Below are 13,659 nucleotides of genomic sequence, written 5' to 3' on the forward strand. Positions count from 1 at the left end.
CACTTTGGAAAATTACTTGACATTATCAAAATAAAATGACAACATATATGTCCCAATGACTAGAAATTCTAGTCTTCAGTATTTAAGTGGAAGATACTCTTGTATACCTATTCCAAGAGGAATATATATCTTCATCAGAGATGAAGTTCCATCAGTAATAGAACAGATAAATAAATTGGGTTGTATGCATACAATGTAAGACTATATAGCAATATAAATGAATGGACTTCAGCTACCTGTAAAAACATAGAGGGGAGAACCTAAAGTTCAAAGATCTTAAGTTGAGCTAGAAAGCATCAGGTAAATATGCACAATTTAATTATACTTAATAAATTTTAGGAGCATGTGAAGTAAACAATGAGTTTTTTAAAAAATCAAAATGAGTGATATCATTTTTCTAAAGCAAATAAAAAATAAATCCAAAATTCATAATTGAGGTTCCTCTATAATTTTAGGAGTACAAATATGTTAAAGGAATGAGATTTCTTTTTCCCTTATGCAGAGCAATTTGTATATGAGTTTATTTATTATGATTCTTTGTACTTCATACCTATTTTTAATACATTTTAAATATGAAAATTAATTTTAAATTGACTTTGCAAGTGAAAATATTTTTAAATGGCTTAAATGAAAAAAATCTGCATAAGCATTCAAGTAAAGTATTATGTAATGCATTCACAAAATATATACATTTAACTGATACAAAATATCAATTTAATTACATTGGCTACTAAAATGCTACATAGCTATGAGAATTCATACACTTAAAAACTAATTGATGCAAGTTCTAAAAAATGCATGTTTTATTACATCAGAAAAAAAGTGCCAGCCCCTTTAACTTTTAGCTTAAGAAATACAAAACTTGGCCCTGGCTGGTTTGGCTCAGTGTTGGCCTGCGGACTGAAGGGTCCTGGGTTCAATTCCGGTCAAGGGCATGTGCCTGGGTTGCAGGAGGCAGCCGATCAATGATTCTCTCTCATTGATTTTTCTATCTTTCTCTCTCTCTCCCTTCCACTCTGGCATCAATAAAAATATTTTAAAAAAAGAAATACAAAATTTGGATCATGCCTATCTTGTATCTAAGTAAAGCAGAGTTCAAAAACGTTCTGCTCCTTTCCATGTAAACTTTCCTAATACAGAGAATATCACTGATATACATGCAAATTAATGTATTGCCCATGCTTAGAATTCTCAAATAGCAAAACAACAGAGCAATAATTTACATTATCTATCCTCTCTAATAAAAGGTTAATATGCAAATTAACCATCACTCTGCTACACAAAGCCACACCAACCAGCCAAGCCACGCCCGCCACCCAATCAGGGCGAGTATGCAAATTAACCCCAGCCAAGATGGCTACCATTGGGTTTCCCCAGCAACAGAAGAAGCCAAGCTTTCCACACACTCTGGCGGGCCCAGGCCTCCACTCAAGGATACAAAGTTTCAATTATAGAAGGTAAACAAATCCAAGCAGCAGCCACGGATCCAGCAGGAGGCTTGGTTCCGCTCCAGGCTACAAAGTTTCAATTGTAGAAGGTAAATAAATTTCAGATACCAGGGCCTCTGCTTGGGTCGCCAGGGGTGTGGCTGGTCTGCAAACCACCACAGGCCCCTCGCCCAGGCCGCTCCACGCCCCAAGGGAAACCCACCCTGATCCAGGACACCCTTCAGGACAAACCAGCTGGCCCCCACCCGTGCACCAGGCCTCTATCCTCCTATCTAATAAAAGGGTAATATGCAGATTGACCATCAATCCAACACACAATATGGCTGCCCCATGTGATCAAAGATCCTGCCCCCATGTGGACACAAGATGGCCACCACAAGATGGCCAGCAGGGGAGGGCAGTTGGGAGGGACCAGGCCTGCAAGGGAGGGCAGTTGGAGGAGATCAACCCTGCAGGGGATGGCAGTTAGGGGTGACCAGGCTGGCAGAGGAGGGAAGTTGGGGGCAAACAGGCTGGCAGGGGAGCAGTTAAGCATCAACCAGGCTGGCAGCGGAGTGGTTAGGGGGTGATCAGGCTGGCAGGCAGAGAGGTTAGGGGAAATCAGGAAGGCAGGCAGGCAAGCAGTTGGGAGCCAGCAGTCCACCAGGATTGGGCCTAAACGGGCAGTCGGACATCCCTCGAGTGGTCCCAGATTGGAGAGGGTACAGACTGGGCTGAGGGACACACCCCCCCTCCATGCACAAATATCATGCACCAGGCCTCTAGTATATATATATAAAGAGAGAATATGCTAATTAGCCAGGCATCACGACCGCTCAGGAGGAGCTGTGCTCACAGATGGGCGGGAGGGGACTGCATGCCGCCCCCAGCACCAGCAGCCGCGGGGAGGCTGGGTCTGGGAGCGGGCCAGAGTGGAGACACAACACACTGAGAGGCTGGGACTGAGGGCAGGCCAGAGCAAAGAACACACAGGAGTGCCTGCCCCCACCCCAGCGGACACAACGCGGCGGCCAGTGCTACGTGGGTCAGGCGTGGATCCCGGCCCCCCACAGGGTGCCTCCTCACACAGCGGGAGGTGGGGCGCCTCCTCGTGCGATTTCAATCGCACGCTGGGCCTCTAGTTATTATTATAATGATTGAATTTTTTTCCTGACTGAATCCTAGAATTGTGTGAAGTTCCACTTGTAAACTTCATTTTCCCCAGTATATAAGTTTTATTGAATTCACCTCACTTGGAAATTGCTACTTTTTCCTCTCTTTTTAAAAATTTGGTTATGAGCTCCATGATAATAGGAATCTTATCTGTTATAGTCACCTACCCTAGCATCTAACATAGCACCTAATAAATATCAAATCTTTTAGAATATTTATTAATTTAACAAGTGGTTCATTGTCACATTATTGAACAGTAGAAGGATAAATATAAAAGATGTTTCAAAAGTAATATATGGTACTAGTTCTTTCTTCTACTTAAGGGTCCACATAGTTTCAAGAAAATTCACTTAATTTTTATTATATTAAATTTTATTTTTTTATTTGGTAATGAACTTACATGGTTCAAACTTCAGTAAAGTGTATATATATATATTCTACCTAATAAAAGAGTAATATGCAAATTGACCACACCTTCGCTACGCCCAAGCCACGCCCACCAGCCAATCAGGGCAAGTATGCAAATTAACCCAACCAAGATGGCAGTTAATTTGCATACATACCTGTGTCCTGGGAACCTCCTAGGCACCCAGGTCATTCTCAGCCGGCCATCAGGCAGAGGCTTTAGGCTTGGGAAGGGGCCCATCCTGCCATCGGAGGGGTGGGGGTCCCCTTCCCAAGCCTAAAGCCTGGAGCGGAGGCTTTAGGCATGGGAAGGAGCCGAGCCTGCGATGGGAGGGGTGGAGGGGGGGGAAACCTCTTCCCAAGCCTAAACCTGGGGCAGAGGCTTTAGGCTTGGGAAGGGGCCGAGCCTGCAATCGGAGGTGGGGGGGGACTCCTTCCCAAGCCTAAACCTGAGGCGGAGGCTTTAGGCTTATAAAGGGGCCATGCCTGTGATCAGAGGTCGGGGAGAGATCCCTTCCCAAGCCTAAACCTGGGGAGGAGGCTTTAGGCTTGGGGAGGGGATGAGCCTGCAATCAGAGGTTCCCGGCGGGGATGGGGGTGGGGGTGGGGACAACCACTTCCCAAGCCTAAACCTGGGATGGAGACTTTAGGCTTAGGAAGGGGCCAATCCTATGATCAGAGGTACTGGAGGAGTGGGGGGACCCCTTCCCAAGCATAAACCCTGGAGCGGAGGCTTTAGGCTTAAGAAGGGGCAGAGCCTGAGATCAGAGGTGGCGGGGGGACCCCTTCCCAAGCCTAAACCTGGGGCTGAGGCTTTTGGCTTGGGAAGGGGCTGAGCTTGGGATCAGAGGGAAGGAAAAAAATTCAATGGTAACATATCCTCAGGTGAGGATAAAAAGAAATGTCATATTCTACGAAAGACACATCTTGAAAATGCTTAAAGAAAGTTGTCATTTTTTCATGGTGAAGGGACTGGGGTCTGTGTCGATGAAAATAGCTGGGTGGCTGCGGTGACTGGCAGTGGCTGCAGCAGAGGGGTGATGGGGCGGGCGTCTTCCCCTGATCAGTCTGATCGCCTCAAGCAAAGGGAAGCCAGACTGTGGCTTAGGTCTGTTCCCAATGGGGAGTGGGCTTAAGCCATCCATAGGACAGCCCCTGATGGCTCCCAGTATGTGACAGGGGGCAGGCTGGGCTGAGGGACCCCTCCCCAGTGCACGAATTTTGTGCACCAGGCCCCTAATATATATATATATATATATATATATATATATATATATATATATATATGTATGTATATATATATATATATATATTCTACCTAGTAATAGACAAATATGCAAATTGACCATACAACCAACACACCCACAAGACACGCCCACAAGCCATGCCCACCATCAAATCAGAGCGAGTATGCAAATTAACCCAACCAAGATGGTTACAGCCACAGAGAGCAAGGTTTCCTAGGTAACAGAGGAAGCCAAGCATTCTGCCTGCCCTTGCCAGGCCTAAGCCTCCACTCAAGCTACAAAGTTTCAATTATAGAAGGTAAACAAATTCAAACAGAAATGGTGGCAGAATGGAGCTTGAGAGAGCAGGCCAGGGTTGCCCCTGGCAACAGGGGAAGCAAAGCTTTCCACACACCCTGGCCAGGCCCAGGCCTCCGCTTAAGGCTACAAAGTTTCAATTATAACCCCAAGAAAAATGGCTGCCGGCCACTGAGGGAACCCCAGGCTTGCCTCCACTCCAGGCTACAAAGTTTCAATTGTAGAAGGAAAATAAATTCCAGATACCAGGGCCTCCACTTGGGTTGCCAGGGGGCATGACTGGCCTGCAAACCACCACAGGCCCCTCGCTCAGGCTGCCCCACACCCCAAGGGAACCCCACCCTGATCAGGAACACCCTTCAGGGCAAACCAGCTGTCCCCCACCCCTGTACCAGGCCTCTATCCTATCTAATAAAAGAGTAATATGCAGATTGATCATCACTGCAACACACAATATAGCTGACCCCTTGTGGTCAAAGATCCTGCCCCCATGTGGACACAAGATGGCCACCACAAGATGGCCAGCAGGAGTGGGCAGTTGGGAGGCACCCTGCTTGCAAGGGAGGGCAGTTGAGAGGGACCAGGCCTGCAAGGGAGGGCAGTTGGAGGTGATCAACCCTGCAGGAGAAGGCAGTTAGGGGTGACCAGGCCGGCAGAGGAGGAAAGTTGGGGGCAAACAGGCTGGCAGCAGAGTGGTTAGGGGGTGATCAGGCTGGCAGGCAGAAGTGGTTAGGGGCAATCAGGAAGGCAGGCAGGCAAGCAGTTGGGAGCCAGCAGTCCTGGATTGTGAGAGGGATGTCCGACTGCCCGGTTAGGCCCGATCCCCACCCTAAACGGGCAGTCGGACATCCCTCCAGGGGTCCCAGATTGGATAGGGTACAAGCTGGGCTGAGGGACAACCTCCCTCCGTGCACGAATTTCATGTACCAGGCCTCTAGAATATATATATATATATATATATATATATATATATATATATATATATATATAGAGAGAGAGAGAGAGAGAGAGAGAGAGAGAGAGAGAGAGAGAGAAAGAGAGAGAGAGATAACTTGATTGCATATGTTCCTTTTCTACCAAATTTATCCCCTACTATTCCCTAAAAAAGTTATTGTCTAATATATTGTGCAGTCTTACAGTGTTTCATTATACAAATACAAATATTAAAATATATATTTTTATTACCTCCCTTTAATTGCATGAAAATTACATGTTCTATAAATAGTCTTCTACCTCTTTTTTTTCTTTCTCTTAAAAAGAAGTCGTGTCCATTGGTTATGCTTATATGCATGCATACAAGTCCTTTGGTTGATCTCTCCCTCTTCCCCCTACCATCCCTTGCCTTTCCTCTGAGGTTTGATGGTCTGATAGATGCTTCTCTGTCTCTGGATCTGTTTTTGTTCATCAATTTATGTTGTTCATTATATTCTACAAATAAGTGAGATCATGTGATATTTATCTTTCTCCAACGGACTTATTTTGCTTAGCATAATGCTCTCCAGTTCCATCCATGCTATTGCAAATTGTATAATCAATGGACACAGACACTGTGTGGGTGAGGGCATGAGCAGGGGGGAGGGAGGAGGTGAGGTGGGCAATGGGGAGATAAGGAATATAATGAACAACATAAAGTGATGAACAAAAACAGATCCAGAGACAGAGAATCATCCATCAGACCATCAAACCTCAGAGGGAAGGCAGGGGAGTGTGGGGGTTAGGGAGAGAGATCAACCAAAGACTTGTATGCATGCATATAAGCATAAACAATGGACACATACACAAGGCGGGTGAGGGCACAAGCAGGGAGGGTGGGAGGGGGCAATGGAGGGATAAGGACACATATGTAATACCTTAATCAATAAAGAAAAAAATTAATTAGTTAATTAACTATAAAATAACTCTTGGAGAGCTTTCCATATTAGCATACCAAATGCTACCTCTATCTTTTGTACAGGTACAAAACATTCCTTGTGTTGTTGCCAATCTCATGCTGTTAACAATGCCGTGGTGATGCATCATCTTTTACATATATCACTGTGGCTTTGTGCAGGCAATCTGAATGATAAACTCCCAGAATTGGCATTGTCTTGGCAATTATCACTGCTATAATACCCGATTCCATTTTGAATTGCCAAGGAGTAAACACATTGTTAGATTTGAATACTACCACTCCACAGTGATTGTACTATTTGCTATGCCCACCATGTTTTAACCTAGGTCTTCAAAGAAATAAATACCAAAATGACATTAAACATGAAAGGATTTTATTTGGGTAAATGTCTCCAAGTAAATAAAGAGAGAGTCAGTAAATCAAGGGAAAGTCTCTGGACAGTGAGGTAAGTCTTCTCCCCATGAAAGAAAGAGAGGAAAAGGGTAGGCGAAAACATCCTCGACAGCCCCTCTTTTTCAAAGGAATAGATCTTCTTTGGAATCCTTGTTTGGTCTCAGATATTGGCTGGTGATGGCCACGGAAGGCCAAAGACCAGTACAAAGGGCCCTGGGTCAGTTATAATCCCTGTAGTTGGAAGTTTGATAGGCATGTAACACAAATACTATTAAAAAGTGAGAAATTTGACTTTGGGTGGTAAACACACAATGCAATATTCAGATGACATTTCATAAAATTGTACACTTGAAACCCATATAATTTTATTCACCAACTAGAGGCCCGGTGCATGTAATTTGTGCACGGGGGTGTGTGTCCCTCAGCCCAGCCTGCACCCTCTCAAATCTGGGACCCCTCTCACAATCCAGGACTGCTGTTTCCCAACTGCTCGCCTGTCTGCCTTCCTGATTGGCCCTAACTGCTTCTGTCTGCCAGCCTGATCACCCCCTAACCACTCCCCTGCCAGCCTGATTGATGCCTAACTGCTCCCCTACCATCCTGATTGCCCCCTAACTGCCCTCCCCTGCAGGCCTGGTCCTCCCCAACGGCCCTTCCCTGCAGGCCCAGTCGCCCCCAACTTCCCCTCTCTGCTGGCCTGGTCACCCCTAACTGCACTCCCCTGCAAGTTTGATCACCCACAACTGCCCTCCCTTTCAGGCATGGTCACTCCCAAGTGCCCTCCTCTGCTGGTGTGATCGCCCACAACTGCCATCCCCTGCTGGCCTGATCCCTCCCAACTGCCCTCCCCTGCTGGCCATCTTGTGGTGGCCATCTTGTGTCCACATGGAGGCAGCTATCTTTGACCACATGGGGGCAGCCATCTTGTGTGTTGGAGTAACAATAAATTTGCATATTACTCTTTTATTAGATAGGATAAATGCCTGGTGCACGGGTGGGGGCCAGCTGGTTTGCCCTGAAGGGTGTCCCGGATCAGGGTGGGGGTTCCCTTGGGGCGTGGGGCGGACTGGGCGAGGGGTCTGTGGTGGTTTGCAGGCTGGCCACGCCCCCTGGCGACCCAAGTGGAGGCCCTGGTATCTGGGATTTATTTATTTCTATAATTGAAACTTTGTAGCCTTGGGCCAAACAGGAAGCTTGGCTTCCTCCATCGCTGGGGGCAACCCAAGCCTCCTGTTTGCTCCATGGTGGCAGCCATTTTTGTTGGGATTTATTTATCTTCTATAATTGAAACTTTGTAGCCTTGAGTGGAGTCCAGGGCCCGTCAGAGTGTTCAAGGAAGCTTTGCTTCCTCCATTGCCAGGGAAACCCAAGCCTCCTGCTCACTCTGTGGCCACAGCTATCTTGGTTGCGTTAATTTGCATACTCGCTCCAGATTGGCTGGTGGGCATGGCTTGTGGGTGTAGCAGAGGTATGGTCAATTTGCATATTAGTCTTTTATTAGATAAGATGTAATTAAATCTTTCTGAAGAGTAGATAGGTCTTTTGTCAACTGGCTTCTTTAAGTTCATAATCCAGGAATGTTTTTCTCAAGAACCTGGGAGTCATCTCTTTGAAAGTTAAGCATGGATGATAGAATCCCTCTCCCAGTTTATGGGGAGTGTAGGAGCCTGACTTCAGTGAGACCCTTGCTCCAAGTTGCCAAACCATTTCCTGCTATAAAAAGATGAGAAGCTTATATTTCCCCTGGGATAAAGCCAATTAGGTAACACAGATAGTCACCCCAATTACTAGTTAAAGTTAGGATGAACTGTGTGTAACTTACTTGAGGTCTAGTTATTGTTTATCTTGAAGTCACATATGTAATGGGTAGTATCTGCTTGGCTAGGTGAAGAGGTGAAATTTCATTCTGTCAGCTCTTGCAGTCTCTTAGGAATGTGACCATCATATTTCAGTTTAATGCTTATTCCATAATGAAAGTGTTTTCTTCCTCTATTACTTTTGTAGAGAGGATTTCCACCTTGGAGTATATATCTATATTTATATAGATAGATAGATATCCTATATAATAAAGAGCTAATAAGCAAATAGTCTTTATGCCCTCAAGCCCTCTCGCCCTCAGATACTCAACACTGAGGAGAGAGGAATGGGGACCAGACAGGCACAAATGAGCTTGTGAGAGATGAATGGGGACCAGCCAGGCTGTGGCCCAGGGAAGGGACAAGCCGCCCACCCCATGGTCTCGGGTGCCTGCAGCTACGGCTGCCCCAGGCGAAGAGATCCATGGTCCTGGGTGCCTGTGGCTGGCCAGAGGGAGGGAAGCCCAGGTCCTGGGTGCCTGCAACCAGCAGGAGGAGGGAATCCTGTGTCCTGAGTGTGGGATGTGGCAGAGGCAGTTAGGGGCAATCAGACCATCAGGGGAGCAGTTAGGGGCAATCAGGTCAGTAGTGGAGCAGTTAGGGGCAATCAGGCAGGCACACAGAGGTTGTTAGGGGTGATAGGAAGGCAGAGAGGTTAGGGGCCTCACTCTCTCTCTATATATATAGATATCCTATATAATAAAGAGCTAATATGCAAATGGCCTCACACCCTCAGGTAGGCAGGCATGCCTTCACACCCTCAGGTAGGCAGGCAGGCGAGCGATTAGGAGCCAGAGGTCCCGGATTGCAAGAGGCAGTCAGACATCCCCCAAGGGGTCCCTGATTGGAGAGGGTGCAGGCCGGGCTGAGGGATCACCCCCACTTCACAAATTTTGTGCACCGGGCCTCTAGTATATATCTCTCTCTACATATAGATATATAGATATATCTCTATATATAGATCTATATATATCTATATACATATCTATCTATCTATATCTATATCAATAGATCTATACATATATATATCTATATCTATCTATATCTATCTATCTATCTATCTATCTATCTATCTATCTATCTATCTATATCTATATATCCATATCCATATCTATATCTATATCTATATCTATATCTATATCTATATCTATATCTACTAGGGGCCAGGTGCACAAAATTTGTGCACTTGGGGTGGGGGTCCCTCAGCCCATCCTGCCCCCTCTCACATACTGGGAGCCCTCAGGGGATGTCCTACTGATGGCTTAGGACCACTCCCCACGGGGAGCAGGCCTAAGCCGCAGTCTGGCCTCCCTTTGTGGGAGGCAACCGGACTGATAAGGGGAAGGCACCAGCCCCATCACCCTGCTGCTGCAGCCACTGCCAGTCACCACAGCCACCAAGGTGTTTTCATCAACATGGACTCCAGTCCCTTCACCAAGAAAAAAATGACAACTTTCTTTAGGCATTTTCAAGATGTATCTTTCATAGGATATGCATTTCTTTCTTTCTTTCTTTTTCTTTTTTATCCTCACCTGAGGATATGTTTCCATAGACTTTTAGAGAATGTGGAAGAGAAGGGGAAAGACAGAGAGCAACATCAAAGTGAGAGGAACACTTTGATTGGTTGCCTCCTGCATGAGCCCTGATCTGGGCCCTGGCCAGGGAGAAGCCTGCAACCTAGGTACATGCCCTTGATCAGAATCAAACCCAGACCCTGCTGTCGACAGGCCAAGGCATTATCCACTGAGTCAAACTGGCTAGGGCAGGATATGAAATTTCTTAGCCCTCCAGCAGCGGACCTTCATTTTTATCTCCAGAAGTGTGGTGGAAAAACCCTAGATCACCTTTTTGGATTCTTATACCCAAGTTACTAAGAATATTACCAGTGGCATACAGGAAGCTTAGCCAATGTGCAGTCAGAAAAGGTATTTCCTCCATAGTTCACACCAAATGCGGACTGGGCCATGCCCAGGCCTAAAGCCTCTGGCCCAAGCTTTAGGCCTAGGCAGGGGCCCTCTGATCGCAGGCTCCACCCCTGCCCAGGCCAAAAGCCTCTAGGGCAGGAGCGAAGCCCCAGCTCCCTGCCATCGATCACAGGGGGTCCGCTCGTGCCCAGGCATTCAATCGCAGGGGGTCCGCTCCTGCCCCAGGCTGAAAGCCTCCAGATTTCTTCTGGAGCAGGAGCAGAGACCAGCTCCCTGCGATCGATCGCTGGGTGTCCGCTTTCGGCCTTGTGCAGGAATGGAGCCCCAGCTCCTTGAGATTGATCACAGGGGATCTGCTTTCGGCCTTGTGCAGGAGAAAAGCCCCAGTTCCCTGTGATTGATCGCAGGGGGTCCGTTCCTGCACTAGGCCTTACCTCACAGTGACCTGGGTGCCAGGATGTTCCTGGTACACAGGCGCTGGGCGCCCATGTATGCAAATTAACCGCCATCTTTTTGGGGGTTTATTTGCATAGTCACTCTGATTGGCTATGGGCATAGTGAAGGTGTGGTCAATTTACATATTTGTCTATTATTATGTTATATATATATATATATATATATATATATATATATATATATATATATATACTAGTTGCCCGGTGTATGAAATTTGTGCATGGGGGGGGCGGTCCCTCAGCCCGACCTGTTCCCTCTCCAATCCGGGATCCCTCAGGGGATGTCCGACTGCCTCTCACAATCCGGGACAACTGGCTCTTAACTGCTCACCTGCCTGCCTACCTTATTGCCTCTAACTGCCCCCCCCACTGGCCTGGTGACCCCTAACTGCCCCCCCGCCATCCTGGTCACCCCTTACTGCACCTCCTGCCAGCCTGGTCACCCCCAACTGCCCCCTCGCAGGCAGCCTGGTCGCCCCTCACTAACCCCTCTGCTGGCCTGGTTGCCCCACGCAGCCTGTTTGGTCATCCGTTGGGTTGTTATCGTCACTTAGGCTTTTATATATATATATATAGATTGATTACATTTTCACAACAGACAGGTATTTTGGTGTCAATTGGCTAAAGTGTTTTGTCAAACTTTTCACTTAACTTGTTAAGGAGCTCAGTTATCTTGTCTTTAAATGTGCATACTTTTACTTGACTGTTCATCTACATCACTGTATGGTAAGAAGAGGCAAAATAAAATTATGAAAATGAAACAATTTTGAAAACATAAAGCACAGTATGGATGTAAATTTATTAATCTTTACTTTCATCAACATTAGGTGAAGGCATCACTACAGAAACACTTATAATATTTATTATTATCAAATTAGAGGCCCAATGCACGAAGATTCATGCAAGAATAGGCCTTCCTTTCCCTGGCTGCTGGCACCGGCTTCCCTCCTTCACCCAGGACCCCAGGCCTTCGCTTTGGCCGGAGCTACCTTCCACCTTCGCTCCAGCCGGAGTCATCTGCCTTCACTCTGGCCCTGCCGCCCTCCTGTAGCTCCCTCCACCCCCCGTACCACCCATAGCAGGCATCACACCCTGCCCTGGCCGCTCCATGCCTGCATGCACGCGCTGCCCAGAGGCCCTGAGTGGCCGGGGCTGGGCACCACCATCTTTGTCATGTCAATTTGCATATTCCCTCCTTATTGCCTGTGGGCGCCACCATCTTTATCGCAGAGTGACGGTCAATTTGCATATTCCATCTTTATTAGATAGGATTTAGTAGAAAAAAACATGGAATATACTGGAAAGATTTATATACAATAAGTAAATTTGGCAAGCTATGTTTACTGCATAGTCCAGAAAAGCACTCTTATTAGCACTTCAATTTAACATGAATGGAATTTGCATGACTAGATTAGGAGAAACATTGAGTTCCTAATAGCAGAAAAATAGTGGGAGAAACATTAGTGATTTTGAGCAGTAAAAGGGCTTTATATGCATTAATAAATAAGCTATTTGGTGATGGTAATTATAGCATTCATCTCTACCTTTGTGTTATACAAATATATCTGGGAATAGCAAACAGACATAAGTTGTGGAAACATGCATTAATATAACATATCACATAATAGACCTTAGTTGATGAATTGCACTCACATTTAATAGGGCAAGTAAAAAATTGTGAATTCCATAACTCTAAAAGGATTTTCTTCACCCATTCTTTTACTATCCTTGCTAAGTGTCAAATGTGACATAAAATGTTAACCTGTTAGTTGTATTTTCTTCACTCTGTCACTCTTAAAATCAGCTTTAAAGAAAACTATTTCATGTAATATAGGCACAGGAGCTCCAGCAGACCTCATTTACTTGTAATATGAGCATTGTCCCAAGGAAACACCATTTATTTTATTTTATTGTTTTTAGCCTTTTACAATTGCATTTATTGGGGTGATATTGGTTAATGAAACTATATAAGTTTCAGGTGTACAGAGAAGGACAAGTACCATATGATTTCACTCATGTGGAATTTAATGAACAAAATAAACTAACAAACAAAATAGAAACAGACTCAAAGATAGAAAACCCCCTCTCTTCTGAGAGGCTAGGTGAAATAGGTCAAGAGATTAAGCAAAAAGAAAAATCCCCCAAAACTCATAGACACAGACAACAGCTTGGTGATTACTAGAGGGAAAGGAGGAGTGGGAGTGGTAGAGGAGTGTTTGGGGGGATAAATAGTAAACACTACCATAATTAAGCTAGATAGTCAATGAAAAAAAACACCTATCTAGTGTAGAAACACTTATATACATGTTCATAATGGAGAATTCTCTATTCCAATTACTTAACACACAGATTACATACTAAATCTGGCACTGAATTCTATACATCTAGACTGAGATGTATGCTATTATCTTTATGCCTTTCCTGTTGTGATTTTCCCTAGGGGCATGTTTACCTATTTTGCATTCTATCTGGGTTATTTTCTTTGACCTTTCTTGCTTTCATTTCACTCCTTTTGACTTACAAATTCCCTTCAGTCTATAATAAATGCCATGGATAAATAGCACAATTTAAACTTTTCACCTCTTTATTT

The sequence above is a fragment of the Cnephaeus nilssonii genome, assembly GCF_951640355.1.
Source record: "Cnephaeus nilssonii genome assembly, chromosome: 3".
In the NCBI taxonomy this organism is placed as follows: Eukaryota; Metazoa; Chordata; class Mammalia; order Chiroptera; family Vespertilionidae; genus Cnephaeus; species Cnephaeus nilssonii.